This window comes from Tympanuchus pallidicinctus, unplaced genomic scaffold, assembly GCF_026119805.1.
Source record: "Tympanuchus pallidicinctus isolate F22 unplaced genomic scaffold, pur_lepc_1.0 scaffold5, whole genome shotgun sequence".
Taxonomy (NCBI): Eukaryota; Metazoa; Chordata; class Aves; order Galliformes; family Phasianidae; genus Tympanuchus; species Tympanuchus pallidicinctus.
Window position 1 is genome coordinate 54372693 of NW_026294769.1, and position 18953 is coordinate 54391645.

The 18953-nt window shown below is 41.1% G+C and overlaps 1 protein-coding gene across 4 annotated transcripts in view; it reads left to right on the forward strand.

Moving 5' to 3' along the window:
• Positions 1–290: 290 nt before the first annotated feature.
• Positions 291–18953, forward strand: part of CPQ (carboxypeptidase Q) — a 157610-nt gene continuing 138947 nt past the window's right edge. For 2 of the 4 annotated variants that reach the window (XR_008211078.1, XR_008211077.1), the window contains exon 1: positions 729–969. The gene's annotated coding sequence lies outside the window, so the exon portion shown is untranslated. Of the gene's footprint in view, positions 426–728; positions 970–18953 lie in introns of those variants that run through there. The other 2 variants (XM_052703293.1, XM_052703292.1) reach the window with 2 other exon arrangements.

Sequence of the window (18953 nt, forward strand, 5' to 3'; positions counted from 1 at the left end):
AGAAATCGCACCCATTTACCCAAGCGCTTTTATAAACACGCCTTTATTGAGATGAACGCGGCGCTCTTTGCGGATGGGCCGCGCGGCGCACAGCGGTGCCCGTGCCCCGTTCCCAGCGGCACGGAGACGAGCGACAGCTCTGAACGCGGTGGATTTAGGCCGCCAGTGTTTTAATTACGGCGTCAAATACCCGCCGGCCCCGGGCTGAGGGCAGGCAGAGGGGCCGACCTCGCCTCACTGCAGCCCGGAACAGCCGCTCGAGCCCCGAGGCGGCTCCGGCCGAACAGCACCGGCGGGCCCGGCGGGCCCGGCCCGTCCCCCTACTCCGCCCCGCGGCTGCTTCCTCCCCTCCTCTTCCCCGCCGTCCCCGACAGGCCCGGCGAAGGCGGGGGTTCTGTTGGCGCCGCTGGGGCTGCTCGGGGAAGGTGCGTGTTTGCTCCCCTCCTTCTCTTCCTCCTCTCCGCGGGGAGCCGAGCGGGGCGGGACGGGAGAACGAGACAGCCGCAGGGAAGCGCGTGCCCGCGCTCCTTGTCCTGGCTGGAGGCAAGGAGGGCCGGCGGGCCGCCATCGCGGGGCCTCGGCCGGGCGCTGCCCTGTCACCTCCTCCTGCCGCCCGCTCGCTCTAGCTGCGGCCACGCCGAAATGGCGCCCTGCCTTCCGCCTGCCCTGCCTGGGGCCGGCGGATCAGAGTCCTCGGCCCGGCCCCTCTGCCCTTCCTTCTCTGGAGGACAGATGGCTGTGTACTGGTGGCTCTGCGGGCCGCCCTGCGCAGTCAGAAGTAGTACGAAGCAGTACGTTCCTTCGTCTCTCTTGGAGGAAGTTAAAAAGTGTGTCGATTGGCCATTGCCATGTGCTTCAGGGATGTATGGTCAGTGCTTGGTGAGGCATGGCTGCTCAGGGCTCTCCTGGAAACAGCTGGGCTGAAGAGAACGTTGCTCTGAAAAATGTCACCAGACACAAAACTCGCAGGTGTCAGATGAATCGCATAGTTAGGCTTTATGGCACATCGTGGCGAAGAAATCCAAGCATGGAAAATGATACAGTGCTTCTGAGTAGGAAGTACTAGAAACTAGTACCATTTAGGTTTGTTTTGGCAGGGCTTCATTGTTCAAACACTGCTTTTTCCAAGTTGATGTGAAAGAGGAAAGTATGTAAGAGAGAGAGTTTTATACTAATGAATGAAATTATACACATATTTCGTAGAACTGCTAAGAATATGAAAGAAAAATGAAATTAAAAAAAAAAAACAAGAATGAATTTTGCAAGCTGAAATTGATTTTTTTACAAGAAAGTATTTGGTATGGAGGAGCTTTTCAATCTGGTGGCTGTATCTGGCAAGTTGCAAGTCAACTCTTGTGTACTACTGAAGAGAAGGTTCAAAATTCACATGTTGGATTTATGTTTAATTGATGGCAGCTTGCCTCTGCCTTCAAGCTGCAGCACCTTGGGACCTGACTTTTCCAGGTGCTGGAAGAGTACCCAGAAGGCTGCTCAGGAAGGGCCATGCACGTTCACCAGCTGGAATCCTGATTTTGTGGGTTTGAGTTTTAAAAAAAAAAATTGTCTGTCTGGTTTTCATTCAGTTCAAAATTAGATTAATTTTTACTGTTTCTGGAAACTGTTCCACATCTGGTTGCCTTTTTGTATTGAAGCACAGTAAGAGTGTATTAATCTGTTGATGAGAGGGGAGTGCGTGGGTGTTTTCTCTCAGAGAGCAATCTTTGCTATGACTGGAGAACAGATTCCCTGTGTGGGAATGAAAGGACTGTTTACATCTATGTCTTTGTTTAAAATGTACCTTTTTTTTGCTTGAGACAGTAGGGTTTAAGCCAGGATGACAAGGGTTAGCCTTGTTTTTTCTTTAGTTACTTTTATGCAAGGACGAAGGCTTTTGTTAAAAGCCCTTCTCATGCTTATCTCCTACCCCTCCTTGGAACACCTTCCAGTCTTGTCTGATGTTCCTTCTGTTAGATTATTATTTTGAATAAGTTCCACAGTGCATCTTTCCCCAAAGAAACCTTGCAAAGCCTACCGTATCTATGAGAGGTCATAAGCCTTGTTTCCTTGTAAACTTTGACTCATTTCTTCAGACGCATCTGCTCTATCTTAAATAGCATGTATGAGTTGTGCTTTACAATCAGTGTTGCTTTGCTCAGCTTCAGACTTTGAGATGAAGTCTGTACAGATAAACTTGGATCAGAGCCGCTGCAGCTTTACAGTTTCATACTAAGCCTTTGTCTTAGTCGATCTTGTTTCTTGGTGTTTAAGATACATATAATTCTTTTGAACAGCAGAACAATAAGATACTAAATCAGATAAGAACAGATTGCAAAGGAAGAACAACCTGGCATTGACCTCTTTTGGGAGACATCTGTCAGTAAAAGCTCATATAAATTCTTTTTTGTTTTATAACGTGGTTTTGCAAATGCCTGCATGTCTTTAACACCGACTCGGCAAAGGAAGCGACTTACACAGCCTTTTATTGTTGATACAATTGCAGAAACTCATAATGCTCTTGGGATTCATTTATCTATTCCTGCTACAGCATATAAACTTTCTTGTTTCAAGATTGAAAACTTTGTCTTGTCATTTCTTCCTTCTTTCCCAGTTGTGGGAGGATGAAAATGAAGGATGGCAGTACATCTAAGAGATAGCAGCTGCAGGGGTGAAATATTTTGCTTAAAAAAGTACTTTGAGCATAGAAATGTACAAAACGATTACAATCTTGAAGTTCTGCAGTTCTTTCTATTCTGTCTGGACAGAAAATATTATCTGTCAAAAACTGCATTGCAGTAATCTTTCATGTTTTTGTTACCAAATGTCTACAATAATCTCGAGGTACTAAAATAAATGTAAGTTCTTCCTTCATTTGACCCCTCAGTCACTTACATTTTTCACTCTGATAGCAGTAGTGAATTTTTGGCTCTGATTTGTAATCTTCTAAATGCCAATTACTTGGTTAAGTCAAAAGTTCTGGCAGAATGTGCGGAAAATGCCCTACTCTTTTTTGTTTCAGTTTTACAATAGAAGACAAAACTGTACGTCAACTTGAGAAAAATGTTAGCCTTATTATCCTGTAGTTCTAGAAATGATATTTGGGCATTGTGATCCTGCAAGAGGCATGGTTTGGTTTTTTTTTTTTTGAGACCAGGAGAATGTACCGGAACTGTTTGTTTTGTTCTGTTCTAAACGGAGAGCATTGAGACACTCAGCTCATTTGGATTCCGTATTTCCGTCCAGGTATGAAGAATGGTAATATTATCTTAGAGTCTTTTAAATCTAGTTAACATAGGTCTGTTTGAAGAATTTTCTCCACGGTGAGTATGAGAGAGAAAAGTGAAAATTCCTTTGGTTTTGTTGCTGCCAAGTTGGGATTCAGTTGAAATATTCAGTGAACAGGTATTTGGATCAAAAAGTATCTCTTAGAAGCTGTTTCTCTGTGGTCCCCATTGCAATGAGAGCTGTGGAAAAAGATGTGCAATCTTCGAAACCTGGCTGTAAAAGAAAATAAAAATTCTGGTCAGATTTCTCTTAATTCATAACCTGCCAAGATGAATTCTAAATCAAGCTGCTGTATGTTACAGAGAGAGGAGGCTGATCTCGTTTAATGTGCCGTAGACACTTCTTACATCGAAGGAAATACGAACGACGAAGCAGGATTATATTAAACTTGCTCAGCTGACCATCCTGCCTTCAGCAGAACAGTGGCATTTGCCACTGGTTCAAGATTTGCCCAAATTTATTTGTTTGACCCCACTGATTTAGCTTTTATGTGACAGGCAGTTGTCACTCTTCTGAAGCCCATTTTAACATCAGTGCGAGAAAACAGTTCTGGTTGTTAGTCTATTTGATTTTTCTTTTTATTTCTTCTTTTTTCAGTTGCTGGTTATGGTGTCTGCTCTTTTAATCAAATGTAGCAGTAGTACATTTCCTGCTGGAACACTGTGTATGAAAGGGTTTGAGGTCATTCCTCCCCCAGTTTTTCTAGCTTTCATCTGTTACATGTATATTGATATCCCGTGTCTTTAATTTCTGTATTACTTTTTTTTTCGGAGGAGGCACTTGACTAAATTTACATAAGACAAGTGAGTTGAAAGTAATTTGGTGTTTCAAGTAGCCCCACAAAAGGCACTTACATAATATCGTGAGTGTGCCAATAGACATTTGAGAAAAGACTGTGCTTTTTTGAGGCTTTAAAGTGAGATCTGAGGCTGCAGACTCAGTTGGAGAGTTTGTGCTTTTTTTTTTTTATCCATTGCTGTTGAAAAGTAAAGCATAAATTTGATTAATCTGAAATGATTAATCTACTTTCCAAAGGTTTTGAGGTTAGCGTTTCTGATCTTGTTCTGAATCATAGGGCTCACCTTCTAGGACTCTCTCCAGTTGTGCTCTCCCATATGAAACATGATTGTCCTTCCGTGGCAGCCTGCAAAAACACTTCTTGGAATTCTGGTCTGTTGAAATTCTTCATTGCTTTGAAAGCAAACAAAAATTAAGTAATTAATTTTTTTCCAGGTTGATCATATAGTGTAGTGGGCTGTTAATATTTTCTGTTATGGCAACCAGCTAAGTTGTCATAATACCAGAAGAGTATAACACTAACCACAGGTAATGTATTCAGCAGTGCCAAGAGTTATAGAGAACCCTACAAGCAGAAGTCAACTTGATTTTAATTACTAGTTGAGTTCAGATGTCTTTAAGTAGTTGTTAGGTAAAGAGTTATAGGGAAGTTACGTAGTTCAGAAGTTAAAAAAAAAAAAAATAAAAAAAAATATCTCTAGAACAATCTGGAAAAGTTCTGTGCATCAGCTCTCAGTTACTGCCCTGTCAAATCCGGCTGCGGTTGCTGCAGAGGTTTCCACCTCAGCCAGCCATCTGTCCCTTTGCCCAAGGCTCTCCAGTAGCAGAGGTGAGGGAAGGAACAGTTTTCAGGATGCTTTTCAGGATGTCTGCGCTGCCGCAGTCCAACCGACCTTGCTTTGAGTAGGACACCCTCATTTTCTCCTTGACAATAACCTCTGCTACTAATGCTTGTGATGAGTTTCTGGAAACAAGAATGAATGTATTTTTCGCTGGATTGGTTCCCAGAACCAACTTGCTGCCTGACCACATGGGAAATGTTCTGGAGTGAGTGAAAGGCAGTTTGGAGGGCAGAGCCACTGTAGCTGTGACCTATATGGACTTAAGCCATGACTGGTCCAAACTTTTGTTGCGTAGTCCATCAGCTGTTAACATACACCTGTGCTGATTTGAATACTCATTACTACCAATCCAAGATCTCTGATTCGTGTTTTGTTTTGGACTTACCTATTATGACCAAAGAGAAGCCTGTCTGAAGGGCAGTAATGAAAAGAAATCACTCTGTGGCTGCTCTTCAAGGAATAATCGAATGAGGACAGATGTGCTTGTTTTCAGGGCAGCATATCGTGCTGCCTGAACCAGCAAATATGTCTTGCATTGCAGCATTATCTGGGGTACAGTACAGCCATAACTATTGTAAAGACCTGACATAGCCAAACCCAATATTTCTGGCATGAGTGGATCTTATGGAGTTGTTGGTTAATTGCCTCACTTTGGACTGCTGTAGAACCACAGAGCACCTCTGAATTCCTCTCACAAATGCTGTGTCTGATCTAGAAGAAATGTGGATGGAGCAGCTTACTGTGATAGTCAGAACATCTCTTTACACTTTGCTGTGCTTATTGCAGGTAGTGGCTGCCTTCAGCCTCCCTTCTTAATTTTGGCTGAGGCAACAATTTTTTTGTTTTGTTGGAAACAGATATAATTAAGAATAAAATGATTATCTTTCTGTGTTTACATATGGCTGTGAACTGAAAACTCATTAGCAAGTATTTATTCCTAGAGTAAAAAGTATTTTCAGTGGTTTTTTTTTTTTCTTATAGTTGGCAGTTTTCTCATTGCTCATAGGTTTTTGGCTCAGAATATTGCTTTTGAGTGAAGATAATCCTATTGACACAACAGCAGTAAGTTCATAAGTGAGCAAGACTTCATGCTTTCTGTAGAACGGGAATTTTGGCACAGCTGGTGTATTTTTTTCTTCCACATCATGCTCTCCTGTCTAATGTTATTTGTACTTTAACAGTCTGTGAAAATTGCATTATGGTTTAAGCTTTTAAGCTTTTAAGGTTTAAGCTGAAAAAAGTTAATGTGTGCTTTAAGCTTTATTTGAAGAGATATCTGTTACCAATGGTGATATATCCCATGTTCCTTTGATCCAAATCATACGGCAAATTTTATTTAAAGTAGGAGGGTAAAAAACAAACATACAAAGTGAGGCCTGTTTTGGTGACCCTGATGTTAAGTCAGAAGATGAACCCAACAGCTATTTGGGCTGTATGTATGTGTCTGTGAAGCATGTCTGGATTCTATATGCCTGTTTGTTTTTCTGAAACCAGAGCCATTTTCTGTGATTCTGGTGCAGCTCTCACAGCAGTCTTAGCACTGAGTTACATTCTGCGCTCTTGTCAGACCCACCACCATGCTTTTGCAGGTCTCAAGTGTTTACCAAAGTCAGAGCAATTATTCTGGGGGGAGAAATAATAAAGAGGCATTTCATTTTCTAACTTCTTCCTTTCACCTGCTGCTTTATCTCCTTTGCTGTTTCCTCGTTATGATTGTGCTTGAAGATGTGGCACTTCTCTATTGCTTTTCTCAACAGTGTCTTGGTTTTAGCATTAAATGTACTTAGATGTCTGTCTACTGAAAATCTAGAACATGCAGCCTGGTTAGCAGCATGAAAACAGAAGCGGGAGCATGGGAAAGTTCCTTTGAAGAACATTACATAAAAATAACTATTGTGAGCTTATCACTATGTGAACTCTACTTTAAAAAATAATAAAAAAGTAATAACTAGAGTAGGGATCTTGTACAACCTTCCAAAATTAACTAAATAAAGCATGCTGTCTAATGTCTTCTGTCCCAGCAGAGAAGTGGCATAAAAAGGATGAAAGTCAGCTAATGCTGGCCTTTTTCTTGGAAAATATTGTCAGCTGTGGTGAGAGAACAGCTGGCAGAGAGCATTGCTGCAATGGTGAGTGGAGGTCTGTGCAAGCTCAGCTGCTCTTCTGAAAGCAGGAGGTAACTTTACTGTATAAAGAGCTTTAATCTATGAATGAAATGGGAAAGCTGTTTAAGAAATGCAGGCTTTTTGCTGACTTTCCTGCTCTCCAGGTGGTCTTAAGTATTCCGTGTTCAGCAAGTAAAGCCGTGGTAAGCATGAAGTTAGAGCTGTAGGGTCAGTGCTGATCTGTGCCCGTGGATAACTGGGAAGTTGTCAGGGAGCAGGTCTGCTTCATTGAGTAGCGAGAAGGATTGATCTCTACATCGTTGACCAAAGCTCTGCAGAGGCCCTGGCCTGGCTTTCAGCTGGTTTAGAAGAACATTCTAAGGAGTGACCCTCATAGGAAGGCATGAAATTGTGGGCAGATGTGGTGAGATGGTCCTCCTCAATAGGATGCTACTTTATCTGAAAAGAAATTTATTTATTTATTTTTTTTTTTGCCACCTCTTGAATGATCAGTTGTAATTTTATGCAGACTCCACCTGGTAATTGTCCCTGCTTGCAAGCTGATATATGTGATAAAATCTAAACCACAATATATGTAACTGATTCTTAAGTGATCATTTATGTATCCTCCAATATCAGTTTCATTTTAATTGGCACTCAGAAGGGACTGACGTTTGCATCGTCTGGATTTGCTGAAGGACCACCAATGCTAGGCTCCTTATTCATGCTGTTGTAGAGCCCCAGAATTTTATGCAGTATGTGACAAGGCAGGTGGGTGGTTTTGAAGATCACCAGTCTCTTAAAATGCATAATATTATTGAATCGTAATCATAGAACATCCTGAAATGAAAGAATCACTGAGTCCAGCTCCACACAGGACCACCCCAAATTCCAACCCCGTGTCTGAGCGCTGCCCAAACGCTCCCTGAACTCCGGCCTGGGGCCGTGCCCGCTGCCCCGTGCAGCCCGTTCCGTGCCCGCCGCCCTCCGCTGCAGCCCCTGTCCCTGAGCGCCACCCGCCCCTCCCCTGACGCAGCTCCATGCCGTTCCCTCAGCCCTGTCGCTGTCACACAGCAGAGCTCAGCGCTGCCCCTCCGCTCCCTGTGAGGAGCTGCAGCCGCTATCGGGCCTCCCCAGCTCCTCTGCTCTAGGCTGGACAAACGCAGCAGCCTTAGCCACTCCTGGTATGTCTTCCAGTTAAATTGGAGTGCTCTGAGTGGGGTAATTGTGCAAACGTTTGTCTCCTTAGTGGTTAGTCTTGTGACTAGAAACACATAGAGATGGCATTCCCAAAGCAGTATTTGCAGGGCTACTTACCAGGTGGGGTAAAAGCTAGAGGTGCCCCAGTACAAGGGTGCCCTCCCCACTTTGCTAACATGGTAGTTAAATGCCTTCACCCTCTGTTGGTGTCACCCTCTGTTGTGTTCCTGGTCACTTCACGTTGCTGTGAGAAGCTCTTGACTGTAGGCAAACCTACTACAGCATACCCAGGAGTTTTGGCTGTGACATGCAAGAGTGGGAGGGACAGAGTGAGCAACTTGGGGTCTGGCAACTGAGCTGCAGCTCTCCAGGCAGTGGTGCAGCAGGGTTTAAGGCCTAGGAGAAAAGCTTAAGCTGTTTTGTTTCCTGCTGTACTTTTTTTTTTTTGGCATTATTTAATGTCTGTGTTATTGGACAGGTGCAGTATTAAAGTCATGTCAGTACAAAGACAGAGAGATATCTTCACATAATATTTGCAGCAAGAGTGTTGATCGCATTCTGCCTTGAACAGTATTGCAGATGCTACGAAGTGTGTGCCAGATGCTGTAAAACGTGTGCCAGAAAATGTCATACACGTATACCTAGTCGGCTCCAGTTTGCCAAAATCAGTATTCTCCCTTGACATGATGCTGAAATACAGTATCAACTTTTGTATAGTCACGTTCAAGACTATGTCAAATATCTGAGTCAAACAAAGAGTACCACAAAATTTGGATGGCTAGGACAAAGCACCTCTGAGTATTTTAGAAAATGGATCTCCATTTCTTTAATACCACAAGATTCAAACAACTGTGTTGAGAAATGGCAGTTTCATGGGTCAGTAAACCACTTTTCATCTCACAAATATTTCTTGCTGTTTTGGAAAGCTATTTCCAGTGTAGCTCATAAATAATTTTTGGCATTGGTGCTCTTGTCATTTCTTCTGAAACTGCTGTTAGTATTTGTGTGTATATGTTCTGTGGTACCTCTGCATATGCATCTGTGCAAGACTGAGACATTATTTTTGCTTGAAGAGTTACTCGCTTTAACAACATTGTCTAAAATTTATTACAATATTGTAATTATGTCATTTTGGGGCTTTGTCTAAGAACTTCCTCTGAAAATTTGAGAAGAAAACAAACAAGCAAACAAATATTTCCTAAAACTGATGGCTTGAAGTCTCTTTGAAAATGTTGTTCAAGGGCAGTGTCTAACGATCTTGAATCTGAAAACTGTGTGTAATCTACATTTAACTTTAGGGATAATTCATCATGCAAGTATCTTAATAAAAAGCAGATGTAGTTTATAGTAAGTGATACTGTTAGTCTGATGCTACTATACTCAAATATTTTAATTTGAGCACATGAATGGTACTTCTGTGTACTGAGAAATAAACACAGCCCTCCAAAAGATGCTTTAGACAATCTTAACTCCAATCTGAACATCTGCTCAGATTTATGCTGTTACTTTTGGCTGCTTTATATAGAAATTTCTTCTGTTTTGAGTCTTCTGCTTAGAATGTTAATTCATCAATAGGTATTGAGGTATTAAGAAACTGGTGTTCGTTCAGATGTCAGTTGTTGTTTGCTCTTAGCCCTATGCTCCTCGCTTTCCCATTAAAAACAAAACAAAACAAAAACAGAGGACCTATGACATACTGTAGATAGAAGTTACAAGATGTTTGTTTGAGAACTAATTATTCAGTTAACTTCTTAATTTTGCATTGGTGTACTCTCATGTGAAAATTTTATGCATCTAGCCTTTCCAGTATGTGTTTTCCCATCTTAAAATTTTGACTACAAGAAAACTTGGGATAGTTAAGTAACATTTCTAACTTGCAGCAGCTCAGTAGCTGTTTCCTCATATCACCTGCACGAGGAATCCTTGCAGTCACTGCATAAGAATTCTGGATGGAAGCGTGCCAGCTGTGTTAGTGTGAACAAAGTAAACGGAGAACACACTTTGCGAAATACTTATTACCAGCAGTCTGGATACTTTAATGGTTTACTTTTAGAAAGTTTTCATTATGCTCAATCAAAAGTCGTAAACACATCTGGAAAAAAATCAGTTTGGGAAGTAGAATTGCTTGACCCAGAAAAACAGGAATTGCCACAACGAGACTCACTTATGTCAGCGTTTGTCACTGTTCTCTCTCTGTATAACTGGTGTGTGTACTCCGTTGTATATTCTTTTTTCCTTGTTTTGACTTTGATTTCCAATTGACTCTGTAATACGACCGTATGCCTCACTGCAGAAAGCTTTTGATGGCTGCTCTTGGAGGTGTCAGCAGAGAGAGATTGAATGGCCTTGCTAATTGAAATGTATTTTGTGGTGTTATTGAGTTGGGGATGTCACTTTTGGGTTCCTCCTCTTTCAATTACTTATCCATTTTGTCTGTTTGTAGTTGTCAGTTTTTAATGGCAAGCTTACCTCAGAATATCTGCAGGGCTGGCACTGTGGACCTAATCCAAACTTGGCTGGCTGACTGCCTCTTAAAAACAACCAACAAACAACAAAACCATTTATAGCAGTAGATTTCTCCTATAGTAACTGATTTTTATTTTTTTTTCCTGCAGCAAAATTATTGAATAACTTTTTGCCTCTTAAGTGGCAGTGAAAAATAATTAGAAGTTAAAATCTGTAATCAGAACCTCCTTTTGCCTAGTAACTGTACTGATCAAAGTAGGCAAATGTGTGTTGTGCTGAGTGGTTTTGGCTAGGAAATGTTAGCGGTGCTTTCCTGAGGTCCAGCTTTTCAAATCTATTTCTCAAAATTGGCTGAAAACCAGCTCACGCTTTTTGAGTAAAGTGTATTTGTCTTGTTTACGGTCTCTTCTCGATTCTTTCATTTGAGCATTTTAACCTTTTTTTTTTCTTTCTAGTTTGCATTGCAGTCTACTTTGGAATGGTGACCTCAGCTTACTTTGCCACTGAGCAGTAGCAGTTTATTTCTGATGCTGATATGTTGAAATACAATATGCTGTTTGAGAGCTAATATTATGTCCTAGTGAACATGACAAAATCATAAACAACATACTTCATAGCATGTCTCCTTGAAATTAAGATCTTTTTCCCATTCTGAATAAATGTATGCGTCATAAAGTTCATTTTTCTGTCAATTGTAGGGAGCAATACTTGATGCTGTGCCCTTCATATACTTGCATTTACAAATTTGCACTTGTTACTCTGGAAAGAGAAATCTTGTTGGACATATCCTACAGTTAAGGAGGCAGAGGACTAGAATATCAGCTTTTTAGCAAATCTAGCAGTGTGTTCATCATATTTGTATGTTTCACAAGTCCCCTTGAATGCTGATACTCTAAGAGTATGATGAACACAGTTTTCTTGTGCCTACAGAGGGACTGTAAAAAGTAAAAAGATATTGGGAAGAATTACAGCTATTTGAATAAGGAAAAATTATCAATATTAAATATTTCATCATAGCAGTGCTGAGCAATAATATATTTTCACTTAATTGGGAATTTTACATATATCTATAAAATAGGATTAGAGGTGGATGGAGTAAAGCAGCTATAGTGGTTGAATGCTTTTCAAAATGTATTTCTTATATTCTTTTTAAAATCATTTAATAACATGTATTACTTACTGACTTAAAAGTTTTATTCAGATGCTCACTAGTGACAGGTGACAGGACAAGGGGAAACGGCCTCATGTTGTGCCAGGGGAGGTTTAAGTTGAATATTGGGAAACACTTCTTTACAGAAAGAGTGCTGGAATAGGCTCCCCAGGGAGGTGGTTGAGTCACCATCCCTGGATGTGTTTAAAAACCATTTGGATGTGGTGCTCAGGGACGTGATTTAGCAGAGGGCTGTTAGAGGTAGGGTAGTACGGTCAGGTTGGACTCGATGATCTTTAAGGTCTTTTCCAACCTGAGCAGTTCTATGATTCTGTGATTCTATGATTTGTAGGTATATACTCATAGAGAAATATTACATAGAAAATCAATAGAAAAGCAAAGAATTTTACGAGTATGCTTACCAAACCAGATATGTCACTTCTTCTGAAAACTTGATCTATCACACGCTGTCACATAGTTACCTATTTTAGTGTTTCATTTTGGCAAAAATAAAGCAACCCACCCAGCCCATCAACATTTGTATTATGTAGTCAGCTTTAAAACTGTGATTTAATTGTTGTCAGGAGGCACTGAAGTGTTTGTATTTTCTGGTGGAGCAGCACGAAGCACACACGTGTTCTGTGGGACTGGCTTCTGTGGTGCTCGACTGCTGCTGGGAGCAGAGCCACGTGCCCAGCTGTGCCAGCTGCGTGGCATTTCGATGGCTTTGGGCTTCCTCGGGGATCGGGGACCAGATTGCAACAGAGACTGACAGACCTGCTCTGGCTGCTGATAAGGAAGGTCATTTTGCTCCTGTTACAGCTTCCATCCATCAACTTTAGCAGGTAATGCTGTCCAGTGATATGGATGAGTCATACCTTCTGTTCTAGGCTTTGTCCTGGTATAGGATTATTTGTCCTGGTATATGTTACATCTTTTGGTCGGATGTAATCAACTTGTTTTTAATAAAAATGCAGAAGGAAAGTATTCAGCATTAGAATTGTAGGAATAATTTAAGTGTAAATAAAGGACGTAAGATGTCTTGCTGAAGGCAAGAATCACAGAATGGCCAGGGTAGAAAGGGACCTCAAGGATCATCTGAACATGTCTGTTTGTTCAAAGGGCATTCACAATCAAGAAGGGTTTCCTAAATTAATAAGAGGCCACTATGTTTTTGTCTTGGAAGGAATGTGCATGAGTATATATATATTTTTTTTCCATCCTTCTGTATCTGAATTTCTTTACTGTTGCTTTCTAGCTCTCTTTCTTTCTTTGAATGTTTCTGTTCTGTTACTCTTGTCTAAAAATCCCACTGAATCCTCATCTTTTGCCTCTGAAAAGATAACGTACTCTTTTTTGAGGACTGTTTGTATTTTGAATGCATGTTAAGCATCAGCTGCTGCATGACCAAGGTATTGTTCTGTGCTGATATCTTAAAAAAATAATAATAAAAAAATTGTCTTGGCTGCTGCAGCTTAGAATCATAGAATCACAAGGTTGGAAACGACCTGTAAGATCATCCAGTCCAACCGTCTCCTCATCACCATTGCCACCACAAGCACTAAACCACATCTCGCAGCTCCTCATCCAGACACCTCTTGAACACTGCCAGGGACGGCGACTCCACCACCTCTCTGGTTAGGCCATTCCAGTGCCTGACCACTGTCTGAGAGAAAAAGTTCCTCCTTATGTCTAAAAGCTTCATAGGAAGTTGCAGAATGGATTCTGTAGCTTCACTGATAGGGAGCTGCATGTGGGTGATGGTGTGATTCTTCAAGATTACTACCTTCCTCTTGAACAGCATCTGCTGAGTAAGCTTATAGCAAGATACCTGTTGTTATTCTGAGGCTTGGAAGTGTGGGAAGAGTTAAGTGCAGTTCCTGTTACTGCTTCCCTCCTGTGTTAAGCTGTAGTACTTCCTGCACAGGGTGTGAATAGTGTATAAGTGTTTTCTTTTGCCAGATGGGGAGCTACATTTGTGGTGTCTCTAAGTATATTTGGGCTTCTTCTGTTTTGATCCTTTGCTCTCTTCTAAACTTCCCATTGCGACATGAAATCAGTATCACTACCTGGTTGGACATGCTTCTAAATTGTGAGGCTGTAGTTACCTTTTCAAGGATTTCATGATGTATCTTAAATAGCAGTAAATGACAGTAGTTCTTCTAAAGCCAGTAAAGGTAGAACAGCTCAGGGTTTGATGTTTACTCTGGAGTTTTAGAGTTTGTGGTCAAATATAAGATTCAGTATTGTATTCAAAGTCTTGTATCCGTGTTGTGTTACACCCTTTCCTTAGCTTTAGACATAAAAAGACTTTAAATTTTAAAGACTTTGTAACACAAATGATAATTTTGACTGTGTGTGTTCCCAAAGCCAGGATTTTTTAACTGATTTGGAACGAAACGTTCTCTCAGATGAGGATTCTTAACAACTCTGGAAGAGCAATCTGAGAAATGTCTGCTTTCCTACTTTACTCTTCAAGATTATAAAGTGGTTTTGTTTTCTTTTTTCCCTTATCTTTCTAAGTGATGGAAGAGCTCTGTGACTTTATTTTTAGGCAGAAATCTCCTCCTCACTTTGCAAGTCCACCTACCCTTCCAGCCATTCTACTCCACAGCTGTCACAACAAACTTTCTTTCAGATGCTGTTAACTGTATCAGACATCACTGTGCAGCATGTGAGTTTGTTACCCTGGGGCTTTTCAGTCTATTCTAATGTTATCAAAATCATGGTGTGATTTCAAAGTTTCCTACATTCCTTGGGGGAAAATCAAATGGTACGTGGTTAGGAAACCAATAGGTACTTTACAGATTTAGGAGACAGTTAGAAATTACGTGGTTAATATCCTTAATTTACTGTTTTTCCTTTCCCACATTTCCCATAACTGGGACTCTTGTGAACTCTTTGCATCCATTTGTCTGTATTTTCAACTGAGATTTTGGGAAAACTTTGCCACACTGAAACAGAAGCATTGCTTTCCTTCTTGTTTCTCTTATTTCCGTTCCCTCTGCCCCTCTTTCAGTTATCTGATTGCTAGAGATAGAATTCTCAGCAGATAACTTTCTTTTTTTTCTGTTATCTTTTCTGCTGCAATTTTCCATCTGCTACATTTAAGTAATTTGTATTATAATGATTGTAATGGTTGTAACAAAGGTTAGCTGTTTACAGATCAGGTGGGCTAAGGCTGTTATATATAATGGTGCCAGAAAAGATGAAGATCCCAATGATCTTGCCCTTTAACATCAAAGAGAATAGTTAACTGTGGACAAATGGATCAGACAATAGGTTCAAGCATCTTTAAAGTAGCTGCTTAGCTACTATTAAATGCATTTATTACGCTGTCTGCACAATGAAGGTAACATGCTGTACATTTTATTCCCTTATAGTACTCACGGGAGCTGGAAAATACTTTTTCTTGCCTTTTATTTCTCTTTTACATCTCTAACTTTTTCTCCCCTGATTTTTTTTCCAGTACGTTCAGCTTGTGTTTATGGGTCCATTTCATACTCGGAATAATGGACCTAAACCAGAGGAGATACATCTTCAGCTCTTGTAGTCCAGACTCACCTGCTACAGAGTATCAGCTGCAGCATGTTGCCCAGGCCATCTGTGCTCAGTGAGATTTTGAATATCTCCACATCCAGAGACATCGTAGTCCTCTGGACAACCTGTTCCTGCTCCTGACCGTCCTTACTGTATAGAAGCATTTTTTTGTGTTTAGATGGAATTTCATGCTTTTCAATTTGTATCTCTTCTCTTGGCTCTGTGCACCACTGAAAAGAGCCTGGCTCCATCCTCCTTGTACCCTCCATTCAGGCATTTGCAGGGTTTACCTTCATAAAGGTCCTGTCTGCCCATTTCTCTCCTCAGTTTGAGCGGCAGTACAACTGTCTCTTACATCAGTCTCACTTCCCAAATTTGTATAACCTTAAAGCTACAAAGGCAGCACTCTGTCCGAGCTTCCAGATCATTAATGAAAGTGTTGAAGAGAATTGGACCAAATATTGGCTCCTAAGGGACGCCATTAGTTATTGGCCATTAAGTAGACTTTGTCTCAGTAATTATAGCCCTCTGAGCTTGTCCTGTCCATTTTCAACCACTACAGTGCCTGCTCATCCAGCCCATACTTCATCAGTTCCATAAACAGATCCTCCTCCACTGAGGGCAGTTCTTCCTTGCTCCAGACTTTCTCAATGAAATTTGTCTCAGATTTTCTATATTGTCTAAGAGGTAGGAACCTGTATAACCTACTGGGCTGGAGCCTTAAGCCCTGCTGAAGTCCATCCACAAAGTTCATCTGCCATAACATCTGCCATAAACATGCAGTCTCCTATACACGAGTGGCTACTGGTTCTGCTCAAAATGTCAGGAGGAGCAGTGGTGCTTCCCACTTTTTGCTTAATGTGCCAGCATTTAGAAGTTCCATTTTGAGAAGTGAAAGGTGGGAATTAGAGGTTTTACATGTTCTTGAAAGCTTCACTTTTTAGAATACCCTAAAAATGAGGCTGTAGGTTTGGCTGGAATGTGACCCTCCTGTGTCCTTTCTGTGCATGTAACATGTACATATATGGAGAAATAAACCAGAGGAAGCTTAACTGTAATGCTCTGTTGATCATCCTTGCCTACTGGAAGAGCAAGGGGGATCCCAGATTCTTACCCCTAGAAGATGCTTATTTTGTACTAAGGACCCACAAAATTAGTTGCATTAATAGGACTTAGAGAAAGGATGGTGCTTCCTGAAAGTGTGTTTTCTTCCTATCTGATTTTGCTCTGAAGTTTTACTGAAGACATTCAATGAATAATTAAATGCATTGAAGATTTCTGCATATCCTATTATTATTATTTTTTAATTTGGCAGGCACAGTGATGCTTACTTGCTGAATCCAGCTAATGAAATGTGCAAGAACCAGTACTTTTTGACTCACTGGGGTGACAAACTTGATGTTGCAGACTGTGTCAACAGATGTGCTCTTTTCTCTGAATTAGCAGTAGAGTGATTCCTGTATTGCAGTCTAAGAGGGTATGGCATTACTTTACCCAGCAAGAAATTATTTCTGAATGCTTCTAGTTACCGACTGGATTATGCTGGACTATTCAAGGAAGGTGAGATGCATTATGGTTCCATCCTTGTGCCTTTGCTCAGGATTTGAAATTAGTTATGTGCTCTACCAGCGGGCAGTGGCAGGTAGTGAAACATTGCTGGCTGCATCCTCAAAAGCTGTGGAAACGTCTGTTTTCAATGTTCAGTGGGAAATTCAGGGAAGGAGCATGGCCCTGAAATTCAGATCCTCTGCGGCAGTCATTGGAGCAAGGATGCTGCTGGTTTTGGATGAGGCTAGAAAGAGCAAAGGAAACATTTCTTAGTTAAGGAGAATGTGATAACTAGTTTCATTTCTCCACTGAAAAAAATGCGTGAAGTTGGTAGCTGGGGGCTCCTTGAGGTCTTAAATAGTAATTAAAAATTCTTCCTGTGTTTTCCTTTCAACAACTTAAGTATATCAGCATTGTCTAGTAGATTTTCAAGCCCTTAATCAAACAAAAGCCCAAATTTTAAGTTTTTTGAAGTAACTCCACAAAATTGTCTTACTCCACTTGGCAAGAATTTGTTTTCTGTCAAAAATCAGGTTATCTTCCCTGCTCCCTTGTGAATGATGAGCCTGGCAAAAAACAAGGGACGAGCATGGTTGCCCTGAGAAAATAGCCGATGTGTCTAGCAGAGGATGTCTGTGAGCTTGTAATTAACTGGTCCAAAGGGAAGAAGTATGGGGAAAGTACAGAGCTTAGCAGTAAAAATACACCAATGCTCTCTGTGTACTATAACCACAAATAAACAGTAGCTCAGACTCTAACAGGCTTTTTACAGTTCTTTGTCAGTGTCCTGAGATAACCCCAGTCTTCAGCTCCGGCTTTTGCCAGACCTTTGCCTCGTGTCTTACAGCAAGAGAGGAGATCTTTGTGGTGGATTTATTGTACGTAGACGAAGTCACAGATGATTTCTGTTGTTCTTTTGGGAAAACAGCACATCACTCTCAGGAATGTTTTATTGCTGTGGTCTCAAGTTTAGGAGGCATTTGTATAGTTAAAGAGAACAGTTCAATATTCATGTATTGCTCAAGCTACTGTTGAACTTGCTCTTTATGAAAGGCCCACAAAGGCCTATGATAGGTAAGCTGGTGGTTTGCGTTGATTAGCCTGTAAGCTGGGCTTTGTGACTCCAAGGAATTTGTCTTTTTTTTCCCCCCTCTGGTGATTTGTGAATTCTGGCAATGTGATTTAATCCTTTCCTTCTTTCTGTGTTTTCATTCTACAAAACCGTCTTATTGTACCAGCTGGCATTTAAGATGGTGTCTTATGAATGCATCCCTGCTGGGTCTCCCAGCCTTCTTGGGAGCTCGTCAGCTTACAGCTCTCAGAAAGGTGCTGCCTCTTCCATTGGCAGTCTGGGCTTCTAAGTGCCTGTGTGCTAATACATGCAGTGTGGGGAATAAACTCAAGGAATTAGGGAACTCTGAGCAGTTGTGGGGCTGTGGTCTTGTTGAGATCATGCAGAGACTGGAGTGCTGCAATGGCTAGATATAAACTCTTCAGGTTTTTTGGACCAGATGGACCTCCAGAGATCCCTCCCAACCTCACTGTTCTGTGATACGCATGTTCCTGACTTCCCAGAGGTTATGCTTCAAAGTTACAAGTGCTTTATTACAGTAGCATATAGAGAGAATAAGCATTTAGCTTTCACTCACACAGCTAGACTCTTTAGTGCAGTTGATAATGCTCTCCTCCTAGGATGCTCTGTCATGGTAAAGCTTCTTCGAAAGAGTAAGGTGAAAAAAAGACCAAACAAACCAAATGGCAACTGTACAAACTACCAAACCTAGATCTGGATTTCTGAGATTCGTGTTTTCCTTAACATGTTTCTTGAATGAGGGGAAGTGAAAGAAATAGTTCCTGAAGCTTGCGCTGAGCCAAAGATTTCTAGGTGGAAATGTAAATCCGCTGAAGCTAATAGAGGACAAGAGAGGAAATGAGACGAGACATGTTAGATGTGATGTCAGAATTCATTGTATGTTGAGGTGTCTTCATTGTTTCAAAGGCTTTCTTTTATTTATTTATTTT